General features: G+C 42.6%; 1 long non-coding RNA gene across 1 annotated transcript in view; it reads left to right on the forward strand.

Annotated features, from left to right (window-relative positions):
- Positions 1-23,041, forward strand: part of LOC109300135 — a 56,550-nt gene that overhangs the window by 5,360 nt on the left and 28,149 nt on the right. The window contains exon 2 of the long non-coding RNA XR_002098136.1: positions 1,198-1,359. This is a non-coding gene — a long non-coding RNA (uncharacterized LOC109300135). The remainder of the gene's footprint in view (positions 1-1,197; positions 1,360-23,041) is intronic.

Consider the following 23,041-nt stretch of genomic DNA (forward strand, 5'->3'; position numbering starts at 1 on the left):
AAGATGGACAAAACTACATTTGTAAATAGTTCCACTGACATCATTGACTATTTGAAGATGTGCTCAGCATTTTCTAAGCCATGTTAACTGATTTGTATCACATAGTGGGCATATCTACACATGCATTTAAACCAAGTCAAATTTACTGCACAGTAAGTTACTATGCAGTAAGCAGAAATAGGCTGGCATCTACATGTGCAGCCTGCCACATGCCCTTGTGGCCAGTGTGGGGAGCTCCAGCCTCTGGTCACATGGCTGCCTACACTTGGGACTAACTTTAGTCCCAAACTGAAGCCAGAGCCAGCTGCCAACACTTGGTGGGTGTGTCCCAAGTTGAAGCCAGGAGAGGCAGCCAGCCAGGAGCCCTGGGGATGGGCTCAGGCCAGCCTCTTAGTAGTTGGGCAAACTGAGCAAGGAGGCTCCCTGGGTTACTGTGTGGCAACGTGTCTACATATTTGTTACTGAGCAGTAACTAATTGGGTGTAAGTTTGATACCTGCATGATGTAGATAAGAAATATACTCTCAAGTACACATAAGTCACCATATTTACTGTGCAGTATGGGCATTCACGTGTAGATGCATACCTGTACTACATAGTAATTTTGGTTACTGTGCAGTAAATGCGCACTTGTAGACACACCCAGTTCATATCACATTTCAAATCAAATTAAGGGTTAATAGGTGATCAAGGGAGTTTCCCCCCTTCTTCACAGAGCAGTAACCCATGTAACTGGGCAGGGTTGGGGGCTTAGTCAGGATACTGACACTTAGTCAGGGTGAGGTGCTGTTAGCACATTTGACTTAGAAAGGTGTTACTTTGTTCCTGAGACCCTCTCTTTTGTTGCAAAAACCCAAATGAGTTTCCTTTGAGGGGACTGATATTTGCAGTGTTTATCTGACTTCCTAAGGATGATTTTTCCTAAAAGCAATGCCTATATACATGTTAAGTAATACAGTTTAGATTGCCTAAAATGTAAACTACAGATGTCCATGTGTATATAGTGACAGCTGTAGTCCAGATTAAACCTAGAAAAATGTAACATCTATAAACAGCCATTGGTGCTATAATGGCTGCAGAAATTAGTTTTAATTATGTAGTTCCAGATTAATTCAGAGCAATATTGTATGTTATAAGTCTATGGACATTCATTATCTCATATCTCTTCCTCCCTCCCCTCTTTTTTCCCTGTTAACAGATGGTGAAACTCAGAAACTGAGAAATTACATGCAAGATTTTCAAAAGAACTCTGTGTACACAGTGTAGAATGTAATGGGAAGCCCCTGACTGCATTATGAAGAGAGGAAGAAAAGGGGGTCTGGATCTTTAAGACATCTAGACCAGATTGGCTGTATTAAAAGTGAGCAGCCCTCAGTGGTGAAAGGAGGTCTTCCCATTGTAATGTCCACTGCTGACTTCTGTATATTTCTTAGAAGGAGGCATATTTTGATGTGATATTTTTGTGTGATGCCTTAATGCATATTAGCATAACATAATAACCATACTAACCCTTCCAACATCCAATCTTCAGTAGCCTATAGACTATATTGTATCCAAACAGGAATTGCTAAGTCCTAGTTTTAAAGAAGTTCTATTTGAATGCTGAACAGTAAAAGGCTTTTTTAAGCTTCCCATATTATAAAGTGAAAGCTTCCTAGAGATCTGCTCTGGCAAAAATCTGCAGTATTTTTAATATCAGTTAGACGAGGTATCTTTTATAAATGTGTCTGGTGCCATGTAATTTGCAACATAATTTCACTGTCTGTTTATCTATCCATCCATCCGTCCATCCATTCATATGTATATAAAGCAGTCACAAAATCTGGTGACTGTTGATAGATTGTAAATCAGTGTCTGCTCTCAACAACATGTGAATACAAATGTGATTAAATTTGATACTATGCCCATTTTTTATTTATCAGATTTCAGAATGCTGTTCTTTAGGTGCTGCCCTGTGTTTATTTGTAGATCCTTAACTCCTTGTGTACCCAGTCTCTAAAACTAAAAATTAGTGTAGAAATAGCCAACTGCCCAAATATATTGAGTTAAGTAAAAGGAATCTTTTTTAATAGCTTATGAGTTTTCAGATCTTTCAGAATATCTGTTGTATACATCAGAAAGCAACGTAGTAGGTAGCCATGTATATTTCTGTTGTGGTACTGTGAAATTGCATGTGGAAGGAAATGTTATGGGGTAGGATACTTAAGACTTAACTTTGAGTGTATGAAGATAACATATTATATAGATCTTATACATATGGCCACATAAAAGAATATTTAGGATGCACAGTAAAGCACACAATCAGAAAATGCTAATATCAGACATTTCTCTGCAGATTTACCTTGACCCCTTTAGGTGTGTTCTTAGGATAAAAGCCTCACGTTATTCTTAATTAATATTATAATTAATATATGCCTACATTTTTCTTCAAGGGCCCCTGACTTATTTCGGGTGAAGGTTGGAGGGTGGTTAGTGAATGAGTTGCTCAGTCAAGGTTTGTTCTTATTTAAACTATTCTATCTCTGCCTCCCCAAACATATTCGCTGATGACTATCTAAAAATAAGCAGAGTTAAGGCGGTGAAAACAACTGTGACTTTTGTCTTACATGTTTACTAAATAGTTATTTCATTGTGCACTCATAGCATACTTTTATATGCTGTTGCTTTTCTGAAAAGTGCAAAGTTGTGCAATAAATCCATAAAAACACAGGTGATCAACTCTTGCCTGCAGGCCAGATTCAACCCACGGTGCTATGTTGTCCAGCCCATGGAGCTCCACATGGGTCCAGAAATTTGGTGGTGAGTGCCTTGGACTCTTCTGTTCTTTGCTTGTAGCATATGTTATAGCTTTTTGAAGATGCAGATACTTCTTTTAAAACTAAAATATGGGGTTCCATTTAATGTTAACTCAGTAAAATATATTGACTGTTACACACAGGAGGTCAGGCTAAAAGATCTAATGGTCTCATCTAACCTTAATCTTTCTGAAACCAAGAAATTATATACACCTTCACATATCTTGTTAAATGAGACATTCCTTCTAGCTACTGTCTTGTTCCATGCTCACCTACATAAATTATAATCTGTTAAAAGGGAAGTTTCATTAAAGTTTTTTACCCACATACATAGAAAACTATTAAGAGGTCATTTACTGAATGTTAAATTTCACTGTTATAATATATGCATAATACCAGGAAAATATTGGAAGAATGAGAGTGAAACCTTATTATTCCACAGTGGAAGCCAATGCACAGGAATGAAGTACATTTTGAACATGGCCAAGTCAGAAAAAAGGGGAGAAAATGTCCCCTATAACTAGGGATTGGGGCCTCAATTCAGTAGTTCATTATTATTCAGCAAGGCACATGTCTATCTCTAAGCATGTGCTTAAAACCCTTTGACCTCAGTTGGATATAGGCATGTACTTATATGCTTAAATGAATGGGGCTACAATGAAGCCCATGATTAAATGTTTTGTTGAATTAGGGTGTATGTGACTGTCAGATTGCAAGTTTTTGCTTAGAACTATAAGACACTAAAGTTGTTAGATAAAATACAAAATGTATAACGCTGAAGATGACTACTTAGTTCTCTTCTAATTTTTGCTGGACCATTTTTGCTCAAAGCTTCCATAAGATTTTGCTTTCTAGCAGGCATACAAAAATTCAACCTGTAAGGTGATCTTTTGAGAATATTATAACCTACTGCCAAAGGCCTTGTACAATGGAAATAGAATCTTAATCATACCTGGCTCTACACTCCAGGTAAAATACAAGCACGTTTATATGCCTTCACTTGACTGACAGGCTAGAGAATACAACTGCTCTTCTAGTGGTTAGCTGTCTTTTGAAAAGATATATATAGGTATCTATAGATACAGGTACATACAAAGACATACAGGCGGTTAATATTGTATATAGATCTAATATAGATATAGATATAGATATATTAATCCCCTGCATGCCTTTGGATGTACCGTGTGTCTGTGTGTGTGTGTGCGTGTGCGCGCGCGTGTTAGGTAGACATGCAGAGGGTTAATAGCATGTCTGGGGCATTGCCACTCTAAAGAAAGTTATCTGAATAGCCTTTACTATTCCTAGCCAATCCTTAAACTGAAAAGGCCAATAACTAAAGATGTACAACAAGGAGACAACTTCCTGCATTTAAACATTACATTTAAACATCTTATAAAAAATGTAAGGCCTTAGTCTGAAGAAGACAGCACTTGCTGCTAGGGATTTGGATTTGCTCTGGTGCCTTAAGTGTGAGTGTATTTATGTGCAACAGAAAACAGATAAAGCCACACATTATTTGCCTGGTCATTCACACAGACATTAAAATGTACACTTATATGCATTAACAACCTACAGTTTTCTGATCAGTGAACATTGGCTCAAAGAAGCTTGCATCCATATGTCATAGTTATTAGTTTACTTTTAAGCTCCAGACGATCTGTTAAATTACAGAAGAAGTGTGGGAGGACAGATGGTGGGCTAACACTTCTTGTTATTCTATATCTTTTATTCTTTATAAGTCTTTGCTTTTGCTTGTAATAGTTAAGTAGGAAAACTACTACCAGCTTTTGGTAGTATTGTACAGTACCATGGAGCTGTATTTCTTATGGCTTGTAAATTGCTTATTAATACTTTGTAGTCCTGATAAAGTGGCTACAATCTTGCATACCCCTCTTTTCTCTGTTTGCAGAGTGCAATTTTAGTTTCTCTCCTCCCTTCCCCCTTTCACGCCTTTCTAAACAGATGTAACTGTTACTTGTGTTTGAAATCCTTATTCCCAAGGCACTCCAGGAATGAGGTTAGGGAGGCTCAATGCAAGTAACCACCTAGGATGTGATGAGGTAGAGAACTTTTCCCCTAAAGTCCCCTAACCTTTTCCCTTTTGAGTGGTAGAGGAAAAATCAAATATGGGAAGAATAACATGTGTGTTCCATGTGGACTACGAAAGCAGTACTGTCTCCTTTTTCTCCTTCCCCTCTGGCACCAGTGAGGCCACCACCTTCTCCTTCCTGCAAAAACTTCCTGGTACATAGACTGAATTGAAAAAGTGGATAAGTCAAGTAGTAGGAGATGGAATGAAGTTGCGTTCTCTGCCCTAAAACTAAAGACAAGAGATGTGGGGCTGGATTCCACCCCCAAGTAATTCACAGGGAGAATGAAAATGATTACAAGGATATGGAACAGTAACTTCACTGATTGCATAGGGTTGGTATAGGCAGCCTACATGGCAATAACATAATGAAAGGGAGGCAAACCGGGCACCAGCACTAGGCACTGACCCTGGAGGGTGGGTACAAAAAGAGCAGCAGTTGTGTGTCTGGCATTGCCGCTGCCCCAGCCACAGCAAAGCCACTGACACTACCCCATGCACGACTGCTGCCCAGGGTGTCAAACACCCCATCATACATCTGCTACACTGTTCAACCCTCACAGAATTTGCATGGGGCAGGGGCTGTTGGTCTATATCAAGGACAGAAGAGGGAGTTGTTTTCTGGCTAAATGTTAGGTCCATTCTGGGCCATGAAGCAGCCCCAAAGACACTGAGGGGAGGCTGCCATCAGTTGGAACAGCCCTTATAGCTATTCCAGAGGCTGTGCTTTACAGTAAGTGCAGGCCACCCAGGAAAAGTTGCACTGGAGGCGAAAACATATTTTGCACATATTTTGCACATTATTTATTATCTTTATGGATTTTTGCACAAGAGGTGAGAATAAAGGCCAATGAAACCTGATGCTGAGGGCACATTTGCCAACCTCTAAATAAGTTTGTCATAAGTACTGAAAAGTAAAATTCTGTGAGGGTCCAGAAAGTGCCATGGCAAGAAAGTTTGGCACTCAGGGCAAAGCCTGCCGTACCAGCCCACCCTCGACCTACACATGGATCGGGGGGCATACACACCCCCATGCTTGGCCAGGAGTGCATGCAGCAGAGAGTGTTATTTCCCCCATCCCTCACCCAATGAGCTGCTCACAGCTCCGCCCTGTGCCCTGCTCTGGCTCGGCAGCACCTGTTGGCACCCCTTTGCTTTGGTATCCGGGGCAGTCGCCCTGCTCACTCCCCCTTGCTATGGCACTGGGGCCAGGGCTTAATGCTTAAGGAAGGACTCAAGTTTTAGCTCTGGTTATGACATACATTTCACGCTCACCTTTGGCAAATTACTTCCAATACCATTTTTTAGAACTTAAAGCAACTCTAGTACTTTTGTGGACCAAACTTTTCACTTTCAGTGGTTTTTTCTCTTTCTTTTTTAAGATTGACTTTAATGAGCTGCCTGATTGAGGGCCTGCTCAGTAGAAGGAAAATGCATTGGAGAGATGAATATACATACTGTGCCCTCAACAAACACTTCTGTTTAAAGCCTTTACAATCTCTCGTATCTGCACTGAAGTCATTCCCCCAAGCCTAGTGAGTCTTGTTTATTTCACATAAAACATATTTGCTTATTGGACTGAATTTCCTAAGTCCCCCCCAGCTCTAATTTCTTTACTTGTTCATTGTAGCGTCATACATAGAAACAAGAGTGCCATAGAGTACTACAGTAGTACTCCAAATTTCAAGCCAGGTACATAAACCTGGAGCAGTTCCAACATACCAGATTTAAGGTGGGGTGAGAGAATGGCCTGTGAAAAGGCTTGTTCTTCGCTTGTTTGTATGTGCTTGGTCTTGTATAGACATATTGTAAGAAGACTACCTGGAAAGGGCTGTCTGCTTAACTTTGTGGCTCATGTAGCTGGAAGGGGAATAGAATATGGCATAGTGTAACAGAGCACAGGGTGCATAGGCAGCAGCCAGGTAGCCTACAGCTGGCTAGAATCCCAATCAGGCACTGATGCTTGATTAGGGAACCAGGTCCAGCTGGAGTATATAAGGGCTGGGTCCCTGAACTGCAGGGCAACAGTCTGCTGCCAAGAGCCAGAGGGTCATCACTGGCTGAGCTGCTGCTCAGCACCACTTGGAGGTAAGGACTGGGGCTATGGAGAAGGAAGAGGCCCCATGGTCCTGGTCATGACCTGAAACTGCACCCTGCCAGGAAGGGTGCTCTTGTGGAGCTACCTGTGGTGAGCTATCTCCCCAGAAATGGCAGACCAGTTACCTCCCCAGTGAAAGACAGGTAGGGATGCCTGAAAACCCCAGTCCCCACATCGCTGGTGGGTTGTGATCTGAGACAGGGGAGCCCAGACTCACTGCAAGCACTAAGGCAGGGCCCAGGCCAGGTGCAGGGACCTGCAACAGCCCCAATCTCGCAGGACAGCCTGGGACATATAGGGGAGCTGGGTGTTAGGCTCCATAGAGGGATGGGGCTTGGAGTCCTAGTCCATATTGTGAGGGGCTTGGAGCCCATAGCAAGAGGGCCCAGGGCCCAGAGATAGAGAGAGCGGTGGATGTCTGGGGACGGGGCTTGGAGTCCAAGGATGGGGCAGGCTTGTAGCCTTGGGATGGGGCCTGAGGACATGGCCTGGAGCTAAAGGATGGGGCTAGTAGGCCCAGGGATGGGACTGGGAGCCCAGTATATGTAGAGATGATGATGAGGCCAGGTGTTAGGCCATGATGATGATGAGGCCAGGTGTTAAGCCAGGAAACATCTGTGAGGCATGGAATGCATCAAGGGGATGTTGGAGCATGTACAGAGGCCCTTGTCACCAGGGCAGGTAAAATGCAGCCTCCCACCTGATTAACATCAGATAATCAGAACATCAAGGCATGGCAGGTGAGATGGATAGGTGGCTCATCCACAAACATGTGGATGGGTCTATATTGAGATTGGCCCCGGGATGCCCACTTGTTACACATGGTCATAGTGAATGCTGGTGTGTAACGTGCTACAAGAAAAATAGTAGGAAAAAAATGGTCCCAAAGAGGGACAATTAGCTGCCAAAACATGTATAGAAGTTCTTGCTCTCCACTACTCTCATCTCCATATTCACTGCTCATGCTGAGAAGTCAAAGCTGCCCCCTCCTGGTTCCATACTTCTCCATCCTGGGAAGGCTATGACTTTCTGGCCCTCTTTTTCCATAGTCAGTGGAGGGCTTCAGGGAGACTATAAACTATATGCTGCACACCAGCAAGTTCTCACAAGGCAGGCTACAGAACAACATTTCCACTTACATTGATGGTCTTTTCCATCTTATAGAAGGCAAGCCTTGATGATGGCAGTGAACAGTAAGGCCTTATTTTTATGATCCAAAGAAGCCCTTGACTAGCTAGCCTAGCCAATTACTTGCCCTGCCAGGCCCTATCCACTTTCTGCTCAGTGATTCCCAGCACACGCCAGGAATTGGGATTGCAAGTAGGTTATACTGTTTCCCTCTTTATCACTACATGGATGACTATATGCTAAGGATACCAACTTTAATCCTGAATGAAGGACTGAAGATGGAGAAGGGGGGGAAATACTGCATTGAAGATGTCATGTTCAGTCATTACTCTTCTTAATACAGTGTCTTCCTGTTGTGCAAAAAGTTCCTTCAATTTAAGGAAAGGAAATTGGGCACAAGGGGGCTAAAAGAAGTCTGGGGTCATTAGGGTTCAATTACAATGGGACTGATCTAATTTAAAAGGCCTGGAAACCTTGGGTTACCTCTCTGCCTGCCTCTTTCAATGAGAGCCAAATATTAGGTACTGTTCTAACACCGATGGACTCCCCATTCATTCATTTTATATGGTGTCAGTCCAATAAGAAGGATCACCTCCACTTTTGTGCTCTCTCTTGTTGATTCTTTTTGGTATCCACTGAAATAAAATACAAAAGATGAATGGACTATAAGGTGGATAGAAAACTAGCTGGAGCATTGGGCTTAGAGTGTAGTAATCAATAGCTGGCAGCTGGTATCAAGTAGAGTGCCCCTGGGGTCAGTTTTGTTCAATGTCTTCATCAATGACCTGGAAGATGGCATATAGCGCACCCTCAGCAAGTTTGCAGATGACACCAAGATAGGGAGAGTAGTAAATATGCTGAAGGACAGGGCTAGGATTCTGAGCGAGCTAGACCAGAGGTTCCCAACCACTGGGCCGTAGCCCAAAACCAGGCCGCAGTGGGTTGGCTGTGAGGTCATGGCATGAGGCCCCCACTCAGAGCCCCATCTGTCCACCCAGCTGAGTGGCTTCTAGGGTCACATCTGAATTTCTGGGCTTAAAGCCAGGTGGTGGGGGAGCCTCAGGAGGGAGGTAGCTGGCTCTGCATGCCCCGTCCTGCTCCTGTTTAAAACCATGACTGACAAAGGACCAGGATGTTGAAAATGCCAAAATGAAATATTAGAAGTGGAAACTGTGATGGGGTGCAACTGCTTTCTCACTGAATCATTGAAGTATGTCTCACGTTATCACATAGTGCAAGCTCCTCACACTGCGGCAGGATCAAGCATACCTACAATTCCTGAAGGATGTTACTTAAAAACATCAAGCAAAGGAGTTCCCACTGCCTTCCTCTATAGCCTGTTTCAGTTGCCGTTAACCATTTAATTAGGAAGATCTTCTCACGTCTGTTTCTTTTGCTGCAAATTAAGACAATTTTCTTTTGTTCTGCCCTCAGTGAACATGGAGAGCAATTGACTACCATCTAGCCTATGTACTAAGCTATAGGCTAAAAGATGAGGGGGAGAGTCTTGTTTCTCTTGCATTTTACTTCTGGAAAGAGTGTGCACATGGAGAAACAGAATCCCAAACCATGTGTAAGTACCAAAACTTCAGCTACACAGTTGAATATGTGCTGTTTAACATTTATAGTGAAATAGGACTTAGCCCGTACATTCTATTCCATTATTAAAATGATAACTTAAAATACTGGACCATAATACGATGCCTTTGTTTTGTTTTGTTTTGTTTTGTTTTGTTTTGTTTTGTTTTGAGAGTTTGCAAGTAATCTCATTTTATTTCTATCAGAGTTAAAGAAGCTGTGCTATCAGTAATGTAGTATCTAATTGGCCCTAAGTGGGAACAGGGTCACGTATATAGATGTAGTAAGAGACAGTCTCTGGGACAGGAAACAGGTGAAAGCCAGGGTAGATTTGCACATAACAGACTAACTAAAGGATGGCTGGCCAGCTGGGCAGTCAGCTGGCCAGACAGATGTATGCACGTATGCATATGTGTGTGTATATAATATAGCACAAGATTTCATGAGCTGAAGCTCACTTCATCAGATATTGTGAAAGAATGTGCATGAAGCAGAGTAAAGGAAGCAGGCACAGTGAAGGGAAATGACTTGCCTGAAGTCACACAGCAGGTTGACCTGAAATTAATTTATTTTTTAGGGGAGTTTGGTCAGTAAGCCCCCAAACCTGTTATATGCACAAGAAAAAAGAAAATTGGGAATAACAAGAACATTTGGTTAAACTGGAATGTGTTAAAGTTCCCTTCAGGATAATTATCTAAATCTTTTTAAGTAGAAGAAGATGAAACCCCCATAAAAATATCTGATGTACCCCAGGTCTCCAGACTGAAGTACATTGGCCATCAGGGCCCGAGGTCAAGTTTCAAGGTGGCAAAAACACCATTCTAAAAAAGCACTTCACTTTCCAGTGCCTTTTCCATTACAAGTACATTCTTGTAGTAACTGATGATAAAACAGAGCTGTTGGCTGTCTCTCCCCTGCCTTCTCCCCATGCCAGAGGTGGACAGTCACGCAGCAGGATTCCTGTTCCACATCTCAGACTGACTTTGCCCATTGTAACATAACTAAAAGCCCCATGTGAAAGCTGGACTGAATGAATGGTATGCAATCTATAATACTATAATCAAGCAATTCATAACAATGTAACTTACACTGGACCTTTTAGTCTGATTATTTTTTTCCTGAGGAAATCACAGCCAAAAGCAATATAAACAGCATTAATAGTAACCTGATGCACTTGTGCTGTCAGTGTACAGTGATCAGACTGGGGAAGTAAATGTAGATATTGTCTGCCAGGAGTCCTGCTCACAGTTCTAAGTACAGACGAGAAAAGATTCAAAAAAGAGAAGAAAATCTGAGAGAAAAGTCAGCACTCCAGGTTTCCCACCCTTTCATCCCCAGCTTCAGGGATACAAAAAAAAGCATGTGCAGAGACTGTAGAGGAAGCAGCAGGTAAAAGTGTATGCTCTTTTCTGGACAGTCTCTCCTGCCCACACATACAAACACATACACACTCTTGCAGAGTTCATCAGAAAAAAATTAATGGATTTTTATTTCCATTAAAAAATACCAATTTGGTGCAAGTGAAACATTTCATCAGAACATGTAAGCTTCAGTGACATTTCCAATGGGACATAAGTAGGGTTCTGCCAGGCAGGCTTTGAAACTTGCCTGATTTCTTGGCTGTTCATTCTTCCCTGAAAGACTTGAAGTCCGTGTGAACCCCATGTGGACTGCCCTGAGGCCAGGAAACCCAGGACTCATAGGCTTCCAGGTGGCAGAAATTAGAACTAGGAAATTTATGATCGAGAGAACATAATTGTCACAAACAATCATAGTCATTAACTGACACAAAAGCAGAAGTTACAAGAAGGTTGTCTAGGACTTATATGAGGTGGGGTGCAATTCAGCAGCTATAACTGTAACTGAGCAGCCCTCTTCAGAAAAGGGGAGTCATCAATGTCCATTGGAAGGATCATTTTGAATGCATTTTTGAGGCTCACATGAGAGGAGCTCCTGGAGTGACACTTCTGATGAACAACAAGAAATCCTGTGGGTAATACAGCCCTAGGGTTTGGGAAACACCAGCAATTTAGGATGGAGCCAAGGGGAGGTGGGGATCCCAGCAACTGATGGTTTGGGGGGAATATGCAGAGGAGGAGGTTCCAAAAGTCCCAGGAGCAGGACCAGAAGCCTGGGAGTAAGGCCAGAGCCCATAAGCAGAGTAGAGAAGAGGCTAGGGAGTCCAAGACCAGAGAGAGGCTGAGATGGATGAGGCTAGAGAATCCAGGGCACAGGGAGGGACTGGGAGAGCAACGTGGACCAGTGCCAAGGGCCCAATAGATTCATTGAGATTAGGGCCGAGGTTCCATGGAACTCATTTAAAATAATTAATTGCTTGGTAACATCTGTGAGGCGTGGACATGGATAAAAGGATAGGTAAAGAGGCCATGAAATTGCCCTTAAGCTGGTGAGCAGGCAGATCATGGCTTATGAGCAGATGATATCACTCAAGGATTCCTAGAGCAACCTCCAATTTCTAAATACATGTTAACATCAAGGCATGGCAGGAAGCAGAAGAGGAGGATGCTTAAAAGGCAGGGAGAAACAAAGGCTGAGTGGCCACCAGAAGACATCACAGGCACCCTTGAGGGCAACTTGTGTTACACAAGTCATCTGGAGCTTATGGAATCCCTGCTAAAACGTTCAAATGTGATTGTGGGGGAAGGGGGAAGAAGCTCACATCACAGCTCCATGCCATCATCTTACGGAGCTGGAACAGTGAGGAAATCCCAGATGACCTCAAGGATGCCATGACTGTGACAATCTTCAAGAAAGGAGATTAGTCTCACTATGGAAATTACAGAGGGATTTCTTCACTATCCACCACCAGAAAGATCATTGTGAGAACCCTCCTGAATTGTTTCTTTCCACTTGCTGAGAACTGCTGTTGGAATCTCAGTTTGGGTTTAGGGCATCAAGAGGCACAACTAGCATGATCTTCTCAACAAACCAGCTGCAGAAAAAATGCCAAGAACAACATAAACCTCTCTATATGGCCTTTGACCTCACAAAAGCCTTTGACTCTGTCAATTGAGAAGTGCTGTGGAGGATCCTTTTAAGATACAGATGCCCACCAAAATTTGTCACTATTCTTCTCCTGCTCCACAACAGTATGCAGGTGGTGGTTCTCAGTAATGGATCTATCACAGATTCCATTGAGATTAAGATGTGAGTTAAGCAAAGCAGCATCATTGCCCCAATACTCTTCTTGATTTTCCTTACCACAATGCGACATCTGACCACCACCAACCTTTGAGTTGGGGTGAAGCTAAACTACGTAATAGATGGTAGTTGTTTAATCTCATCCAATGCCAAACCAAAACCAAGATCATCCTGACCTCCATCATCAAGCTCCAGTACACTGATGATGCTGTAGTCTGTGTTCATTCAGAAGCAGACCTTCATCAACACCTTTACTGAGGCATACAAGAAAATGGGACTGATGCTTAACATTCAGAAGACTAAGGTCCGCCATCAACAAGCTCTTAATGAGCAGTGCCCAACTTCAGTAATTCATATTCGCAGTGAGATTCTAGAGAATATTGAATATTTCCTGTAGCTTGGAAGCCACCTCTCGCAGAAGGCTGACTAACAAAATCCAACATTACCTCAAATTTGCAAGTGCAGCTTTTGAATGCCTGAGGAAATGGGTGTTTGAAGATTGCAGCATCAGATCTGAAAAAAATTTATGGTTTATCAAGCAGTTGTCATTCCCACCTAAGTGTATGGAACTGAGATGTGGACAACATATAGGAGACACCTCAAGTTGCTGGAGAAGTACCATCAGTTCTGCTTGAGGAAGATGCTTCAAATCCAGTGGAAAGACAGATGCACTAACATTAGCATCCCCTCAAAAACAAACACCATGAGCATTGAGGTAATGATCATCTGACATCAGTTTCACTGGGCCAGTCACATCATCCAGATCTCCAACTCCAGACTCCCAAAGCAAGTTTTATTCTCCCAGCTCAACCAAGGTGTATGCTCAAGAGCAGGGCAGAAAAAAAAACACTTCAAGGATGTCTTCAAGGCCAACTTGAAAATATCCAACATTGACATCTACTCATGAGAGACAATTCAGGACTTCCCCAAATGGAGGAAGAGTCTGTTGCAAGGATCTCAGTACTTTGAAGTCATAAACAACAACAGGAGATGGAAAAGAGGGAGCAGCAGAAATAGCTTGTCACTGAGCAAAGTCCAGAATCTGGAGCCACCTCCCTACATGGAAACGCATAACTGAGTTGCAGCAGAGTCTGTTGATCCTGGATTGGTCTTGTCAGCTTTGTTTGGGCCTACACACAAGACAATCTTTGGAGTCAATTATCCTTGACTATGAGGGATTACCATAGAAGAAGATAATTGGATTTGTATTATAAATCCTTCTGCACTGACAGTAGCTCAATGCATCAGGACAGTGCCTACTGAAATGGGGTCTTTATTTCAGTTGGGCTCTGGGTACTATGATTCTATGACACTGAATTAATACCAGAAAGTGGTATATACTAGAAATATATTAAATATTTATCCTCCATTTATCCTCATGGATCCAGTGCTTTTTAATACCCAGATATCAACACTCCTACTCATGATGATTCACATATTCCACAAAATGTCCCACTGACTTCCAAGGAAATACGTAAAGTGTAAGGTACCACCTTGAGTGGGGAAAGACACCATCTCATCTTGTCCAATAGTAATTTTTGTGAATTCCGCAATCACCCATTTGCTAAGGATTCATTTTCCCAGTTGGAAATCTGGCCTAATAAACTAATTCCTGCTGATGCCAGACTTCTGGCCAACCATCTGATACTTACATCTTGGCATACGGTTAGCCCATATGTAACCATGTTACTGGCAATAAAAACCAAGATGAAAACAAAAAGGTAAACCAGATAGCTGAGTGATTTGACACTAAGGTAATCCTGCTTTCTCTTCAAAGTGCATTGAAATAGGGAGTGCTATGCTTCTCATACAAATTGCAGGAAAAGTCAGAAAATGTTTTGTTTAAAAAAAATGGAACCTGTGACTGTCTCATAGAAAGGGTCTTAGAGTCAGTTCGGTAGGATGCCTCAATGGACAACTGCAAGGAAACAAAAGACAAAAAAACAGGGCCAAAGGTAATGCCACTTTTTATAGAGTGACGCTAAGTTCTTCTTGAAAGGCTGCCATAAAGAAGAGGGAGAACAACTGCTTCCCTTGCCATAGGGCAGGACATGAGGTAATGAGTAAAACTCAGCAAAGCAGATTTAGATTAAATCTTAAGGGAAAAAAAACCAAAAACCAAATCTTCCTAACAGAGCAGTAGGACAGTGGAAAAAACTACCCAGAGAAGTTGTAGAATATCCTTTGGAGGGGCAGGGTGTTCAACAAGGGGTAGAATAGGCATCTTTCTGGGAGGCTTTAGAAACTGTGTATCTTGTAGCTGTGTTAAGGGTTAAACTAATGACCCTGGAGGTTCCATCTCACCCTATGATTTATGATTCAAGAATCTGACCCACATTTTTAAAGCTTTTAAAACCAGCTTTAGAAACTCACAGACCAAATCTCCATGTGTGCTTTACTGAGGAATCAACTAATTAGCTGCAGAGTAAAGCATCACCATCTACACATACAATGCTATTAGGCCTTCATAAACTAATTTACACTGCAGTAAAATAGTAGTCAGGGACAGTACTATCTTACACCAGGGTAATGAATTTCAGTTAAACGTGCATGTAGATGCTGACCACAAATGTAAATTGTACCTGGTCAGCCCAGCCAGGAGGAGGCGAACTCCTGCCTTCCACCTAGCCACACAGCTCCACACTTTCAGCACCCTTGTGTCCCAGCCAGGCCCAACATGTCTGTTGCCACCACATGGGCAAAGCAGGCACCTGAGCCTGAGGCAAAGCAGGGCAGGAGTGGCCCTGTCATAAAGTGCTCCACCCCAGCTCAAATTGCTGCTGTCATGGGCACACGTGTAGATGCTGCACCTGGGAGTAGTTTACTTCAGGTCAAACTGCTCTGGAGTTTATTGCTTTGAATTAATTGCACATGTAGACACATCCATAACAAGTTCATAGTTCTTTGTTTCTCTCTTTCTTCCCCTAACAAACTAAAATATGGGCTAAGGAATGTTTATAACAACTATTCCTCTCAGATTTTATGAGAGGTTGGATGTACTATTGATAAAGCACAGGTCTCATACTGGAAATACTACAGGGATGCACAGTGCCTGCCACTGTTTACCTACTAGTGTTTCCTGGGCAATGGTGGATCCAAGACACTGAAAAGAGCTCACTGCACATGTATCCAGTGGCCAAGACCAGAGCTCTTGGCAGCAAAGGAGGTTGTGACCAGACAACCACATCAACCACTGCAACCTTGCTGGATCTGCCCTGTCAATCACCTGTTTATGTTGCTAGAGGGAGCATGCAGTTTGGGTAGCGTAAGAATATATAGTATTTACTTTAACATGGAGGTCCTGCTGCTCATTCAGGTAGTATAATGGTCTAGTTGATAAGAAATTGGACTTAATTTCCCAGTGTCATTCCATTTCATTGCTGGTTGTACTCTGTCATTATCATGGCTACTACAACTGGATGGAGGCTAGGGTTATTTACTCAAGGATCATGTCTATACAAGACACTGACTGTGCAGCCATTACTGTACAATCATTTAGTACTTGTACAAGTGGAGTTAGTGCACAGCAGCATTGCCAAATAGCTTCTGGGTGATGCTGACTGTGCAGTAGCTCATTACTATTGTGTAGTACTGGCGCATCATGCTTCCTGCCATGCAATTCTACTGCACAGTAGTAACAAGCTACTTTGCAGTCAGCATCTCATGTAGACATGGCCTAGGGGCACTAGCAAGAAGCATGCACAACACTGAAGAGAAAGAATGCAGGGGAAGAAAGGCTCCTTCTGCTTACCTGGCACAAACAGTTGGCACTGGATACAAACCAGTAGAAATTTCTGTTCCCCACCCATTCCCTCACCTGAGCAGTCACCAGTTTGGGGAAGTGTGGGGAATATTGCCCTGCTTCTTCACTCCCCTCCCAAACTGGACCAGGAGGAAAGCACACAAGCATTCACTCTTGCAAGACTGTTTCCCTTGCAGATGAGATCTTCTAGGTTGAAACCTGGAAGATCTTTCTCCCAGAAGAGGTATGTTTGCCCCTCTAGTTTCTGTTGAAAGTATGGTGATTCTCCTGATAGAAAAGTAACACCTGTGCATGGCACTGTCAGAACCTTACTTTACTGACACAAAAATGCAGTTATAATGAATTTCTGTATTGCTTTGAGAATCTGCAGGTGCACAATTCTAATTATAATGAACCTCTGCTTTTGGGGCCACATTGTGCCATACTGCTCCATCATGACTGGTAGTTTCAGTTGGATTCTTTTTTCTCATTGAGGAACTTGTATTTCATACAAATACATTCATTATAGACAAGGAGCCCATCTATAAAAGGTTCTCAACACATAGACTTGACTTCATTGAGGGTTTGTTGGATTTCTTCAGAATTTGCCATTTATAATGTGGCAAAGCAGTTGGAAAGGAAAAAAATATAAGATAATACACACTGATCACTCTGAAATTAGTCAAGCACTTATAGTTTACATTTAAATTGTTCCATGTAAATAAATTACTAACAGTAAATTACCACAAATAAATAATGTTGGTAATAATAAATGACTGTAAGAGTGAATTAGTTCTGTATGCATCACATAACTCCATTTTCATATTGACTAGACAGAGATTATGAGCTACATGTCAACTATTTATGATATGGGCTGCTTCTGTGTTCGTGATGCACACTATAAAATTCATGGGATTTAAAATGCTATCTGTGCTCTGTCTCACGTAAGGGGTGACAGACACCCTTAATTTGTAAGCATTAGCAAAATGAGATGCAGTTGCACAAAATGTAATTGGATAATCTTTGTATTTTATGTCAGCATGTCTAAGTACTGCGAAAGGATGCACAATGCACACAACAGAACCTGACAGCAATATAGTAGCTATTGTAGGCATGACAAATAATAGCAGATTTCACTTTTCATTGTCATTTTTTTTCTTTCATAGGCACTATTCATTAAATAAGAAAGCTGTAAGACTGCCTAGAAGCTTAATGGTTTTAAAACTTTTGTTACCATTAATATGTTCTATAATCACAATTCCATTAGGCAGACACAGAAGACTGTTTTGCTGTAAACCAGTGAAACCATAGTTTTAATCAACAGTCCCATCATTTCTTATCGCCTTGTACATGGTAACATGCATTGTGACAAAAAGGAAAAGACTTGGCTAGACACCTCACATTTGTTATCTTAGTAAGGGGCTACTGACTGAAAAAGCACATCTTTACATGAATTTTTTGTTTGCTATTTTGTATTTCTAAGGATAACATCAGCACAGCATCTAGACACCTTTGCATACTTTAAATAGTATGTTGATTATTCTTTGTGGGACAGATCAAATTCTCCTCTGCTTTTTAATATCTTGCTTATTTTAATATGTTGCTGAAGCCAGGTATTTTATTCCCAAAGCATCTTATAAGGGTCATTCTTGCCGGCTTGGCTATTGGGATCTGATCGCTTAAAAAGAGGAGTTGCACATTATGATCTGCACAGACCTGAACCTAGTAGTAATTAATTGTAGAGGTAAGAATGTTCCATAAAACGATATGCTGCTGCCTATGGGTGTACCTACATGAGCATGGTTGTGTGGTATGTGGTGTTTGCAGTGGTACATACCACATAATCCAGTGTTCTCCATGCTGCAAGGACATGCTGCCTGAGCATGTGCTGCTCCGGGGTGGGGGTTTCAGAGATTTTTTTGACCTGTGGATATCCTGCAGAAAAAAAACAATGGAGCAGTGTACGCTTTAGCAGCACACATTGCTGAAAAGCAGATCCAGACCATCTAGAGTCACACTACAGCTGCTGGCCAAGCTCCACCCAGCAGCATCACCGCGACTGCAGCCTCAGAAGGCCCCCAGAACCCCAGGTAAGGTTGCTGGGCCCAGCACAGTGCTGCCTCCAGCCTCCCCTACTGCCCCCAGGGTAACTTGCCATAAGCCAAAGGACTTATAGCATGGGCATTCCCCAGAGACAAGTAGCTGCAGTGCAAGATGCACCACTGCTAGTTGTCCCCAAGGAACCAAACATCCACGCACACACCCTGCACACACCCTGTATGTTTGAACCTGACTTCCATCATCCGTGTTGCTGTAAGACAAGTTTTAGATATTTTGATCCTATAGTTCTTAGGTTTCATTTCAGAGAAATGACAGCCTCTTTGTAGCTAGTTAAAAACAACTTCCTGATTATGTTCTCTGATACCTTTGTGACTCCACCACATTTGGAGTTAGACTAGGCCAGGGATGAAAGCACAACACAGTTATCAGGGCTGGTAACTTTATTCTGAGCTGCCACCCAGACTAAAAGCAAACATGGTGTTCAGGGAAGCATGCAAAGGGCATGAACCAGCATTTCCATGACCTGGCTCAAATTTAGGTGGCTTAGTGTAAGCTGACTAAACCTGAGTCAGGAGCCCATACATGCAAACATTAGCTGCTTACCAAGAAGAGGTGCAGGCAGAGGAAGTCAGTGTGGGAAGGACTGGTAAGATCAGGGTGACTGGGAACATGGCAGGGGAGAGGGGAGTTGGCAGGTCTGCAGTGAGGGGAGGGGGTAACAGGTACACAAGTAGGGGCTGCCCTGTCTAGAGGGCAAGGTAGTCAAAGCGGTAAAATAGCCCAGTCAAGGACTGGGAAGGGAAGGAGGTGGGAAAAGCGTGTTAAAACAGCACAGCCTGGGGCTGTGGCAAGTGGACGGGCTTTTGCAGCCCCAGGACTATGCTGTGAATGCATACAAGCATTCACTAGGCCAGGTTATCCCCTGCAAATGGAGTTAACCCTTTGCCATGACATGACATGGCCCCTCTGACACGAGTAAACTTTACACTGGGCATGCCATTTTTGGGTGATCTTAGCTCTGTGAATGCTTGTACACCAAGGCATTGAGATCACTCCAACAATCTCAATGTAATGTTCGGACATACTCAAAAGTATCACATTTAAAGAAACAATACCACATATAACAGCTAAGTAGTACCTCACACATTACCTCTTTTTAGCATCTCCAGCTGCATACAAAAATAAGCTATGTCTTTTTCTCACTGGGAAGGAGAAAAGGCAAAAATCAGTAATATCATTTTCCTCATTAAGTACTTGGGGCATATGAAGATACTCTGGCAGGGGACACAGGAGTACCTAAATAATAGATATGTCTAACCACAGCTTTGAAGGCAGCTTCAGGTTACCATCTGAGGCAAGCATTCCTTTCTTCCAGGTTCATTGGAAATTCTTATTATTATTGCTAGAGAACTATTCTTTCTCCTAGCTGACACAAAAATGCTGTTATCCCCTACTAGACAATGAAATACAAATACACACACACACACACACACACACACACACACACACAACCCCCTTATGTATCAATGTACTGAGATGCAATTTGGATGTGCACAAGTGGAGAATACCTATGCAGAGGGGATAGTTGTGGAACAATGAACAAGTTACACTAAATAATCCAAGAAAATGCATGCTCATCTTTATTTGATTTGTCATCTTAAAAAGCTTATAAGAGGGCCTAAAGAAGCTAGTGAATCAACGTAAAGAAGATACGTGAAAATTATAACAAACGGAATTTTGCCATACATTTACATGCTCTCAAAATAGACTTACTAAGGGAAAAGTAAAAGCAGAGAAGTGGAACATATGCGTTATTTTATCAGCATACTTTCAGAGAATAAAAATGCTTACTGCTGACAAATTTAATTTTGGGTGCCCCTGAGGATTCAGTAAGTTTTGCCTCTTGCAGAATTTAGCCAGTGGTTATAAACCTCCTTGTGGAAGGAAGCTCCTGGAACACCAAGCAGCTGTTTTTTATTTCAGATGCCCCCAAGAAGTAGACCTTTTCATTGTGCTGATAAGTAACTAAATGTTTGTATAAAGCACTTGCAGCGGGAATTTCAATCACCCAGGCTAGCATTTACAGCTACACTACACAATCCTCAGTCCAGACTTCTTTAAATTATCTATAACAGAATTCTTTAAAAGCCTGTACATGGACCTCTTTCTGCCTGTTATACCTCTGTACTTATAGTTGCTATATATGACCACAACTAGTTGCTATAGATGACCACAATTGTTTCTGTGTCCATTGCCATGGAATCAAAGTCCTACAGTTGTTTTCTACCTGCTATAATGCCCACTCATTACAGGAAATATATTTACTTTGCATAAAAAATGAAAACTCAGCATGATTTAAAATATTCCCCCTTCATTATATGAGAGAAACTAGCACAGGCACATGATATCTTATGATTAAACATAGCAGAGTTTGAGATCCCCATACAGAGTGACAAAGGCTATTATCCTCAGAGCAGATAGAAGTGTTGTAGTGTTGTTGTTGTAGCCACGGTAGTCAATGTCATGATAGTGCTCAAGCTTGTTGAACACGAGCTGGCAAGGCCCCAAGTGGCTGTGAAGCAGGGGGAGGGGGCAACCCAGCTCTGATCCAATCACACAGTGGAAGGGAGCTTGGACTGGCCATAACTTGGCCCCGTGGGAGGAGAAAGGCTGTGACCTAGCCCCAATCCAGCCCTTCAGGAGTGGGGGCACAGCCCAGCCCCACAGGAAGAAGGAGGCATGGCCTGGCCCCAACCTGGCTGGGTATAAGGAAGGGGGCATAGCCCAGCTCCATGGGCAAGGGGAGGAGAGGAAGGGGGGAGGGGTGTGGCCCAGCACCAAGCTAGCCATACCAGCAGAGGGGGCATGGCCCAGTCCACGGGAGAAAGGGGGCATAACCCAGCCCCAACCTGACTGGGCAGAGGGAAGGGGCATGGCCTGGCTGTGTGGGAAGCAGTGGCCCCAAGGGAAAGGTTTGTGGCCTGGGTCCAATCTGGATGTGCACGGGGTGGGTCATGGACCAGGTCAGATCTGCCCCACAGGGCTTGAAAGTTTGGCAGAGGAGAGGGGTGGCAGTGCTGTCACTGTTCCCTCCACAGCCAAATTTCCCAACCCATGCGGAGGCACCAGGACCAGATTCCAAGGCTCCATGGGCCACAGGTTGAGCACCCCAGTCTAGGAAGTGGGACAGAAGCAAGATGTGTTCAGGTGATATCTTGTATTGGGCCATCTTTGTACTTCTAAGAGAGATTACACAAACCTTTGAGCTCCAAAAGCCTCTCCTTAGGTCAGACCCTGATGAGGAATGGTGTTTTTGTAACCAAAAACCTGTCTAACATTGTTTCCAACTATGAAATTGTTCCAGTAAAAAATACTGCCAAACAAATCTTGCTTCTCCCAGAGTTAATACCAGTTTGGGGTTAATATGAAGTTACAGGATTTTTTTAACACAATCCATTTTGACCAATATGCCAGGTTCTCCACTGAAAAAAGGCACAGTAAATTAGCAATCTATTATATAACAATGTTATTCCTATGTTTACAGAAGATAAACATACTACAAATTAGAGATGGTTAGAAACTAGAATTTTCATTCCATTGGAAAGTTGAAACTTCAAAAAAAATCTTCCTGAAACAGGATGAAAAAAAAATTTCAATGAAACAGAAATCCCAATATTTTACTTTTAAAATGTCTGAATGATATTTGTTTCAATTTTCACAATATAGTTCCAAGACTCCCTGAGCTAACCCCAAGCCCTAACAGCTCATCAAACAGGAAGCTGGGGGTTTCCAGTCTCCCTCATTGCTACCTTGGACCAGGAAATATGGAAGATCTGGGAGACCGAGAAACATGACACAGTTCCTGGCAGTCTGTCCTTGTGCTTGAGACCCTGAAAGTAATGGAAGGTCCAACTATTTAGAAGCTTTTATGGTGTGTTTTGCCCCAGCTAGGAACCTGAGCTGTTAAGGACCTTGAGGGCTAAGGATCCCAGGCTCCCAGATTCCCAGCATCCCACCAGATTGGCTGCTCAGAACTTGCATACAAGAGAGCGCAACCTGCTGAGAAGCTACATGCACAGAAGCCCAGATCCAGCCCAGTGCAGGCATCTACTAGGAAGGATATATGTGTTCAAATATTAGATATATTAATATACAGCGTTTACAGACATGTACAACTACCTGGGGATGATTTAACACTGGTTGTGCCCAGATTACTTTTCTCCAGGAGCAGCTATTTTTACTCCAGGAAAAAAAGCTTGAACATCTGTACACTTGTGGTTTCTCCTGGGAGAGTAGGGACTTTTCTAGGAGAAACTGAATGTCTGTACAAGTCCATAGAGTCAACATTTGGGCCTATATATTGGAAGATAGGAAAAACAAAACTCAGGG

Source organism: Gavialis gangeticus, unplaced genomic scaffold (assembly GCF_001723915.1).
Source record: "Gavialis gangeticus isolate Ggan-Ray unplaced genomic scaffold, GavGan_comp1, whole genome shotgun sequence".
In the NCBI taxonomy this organism is placed as follows: Eukaryota; Metazoa; Chordata; order Crocodylia; family Gavialidae; genus Gavialis; species Gavialis gangeticus.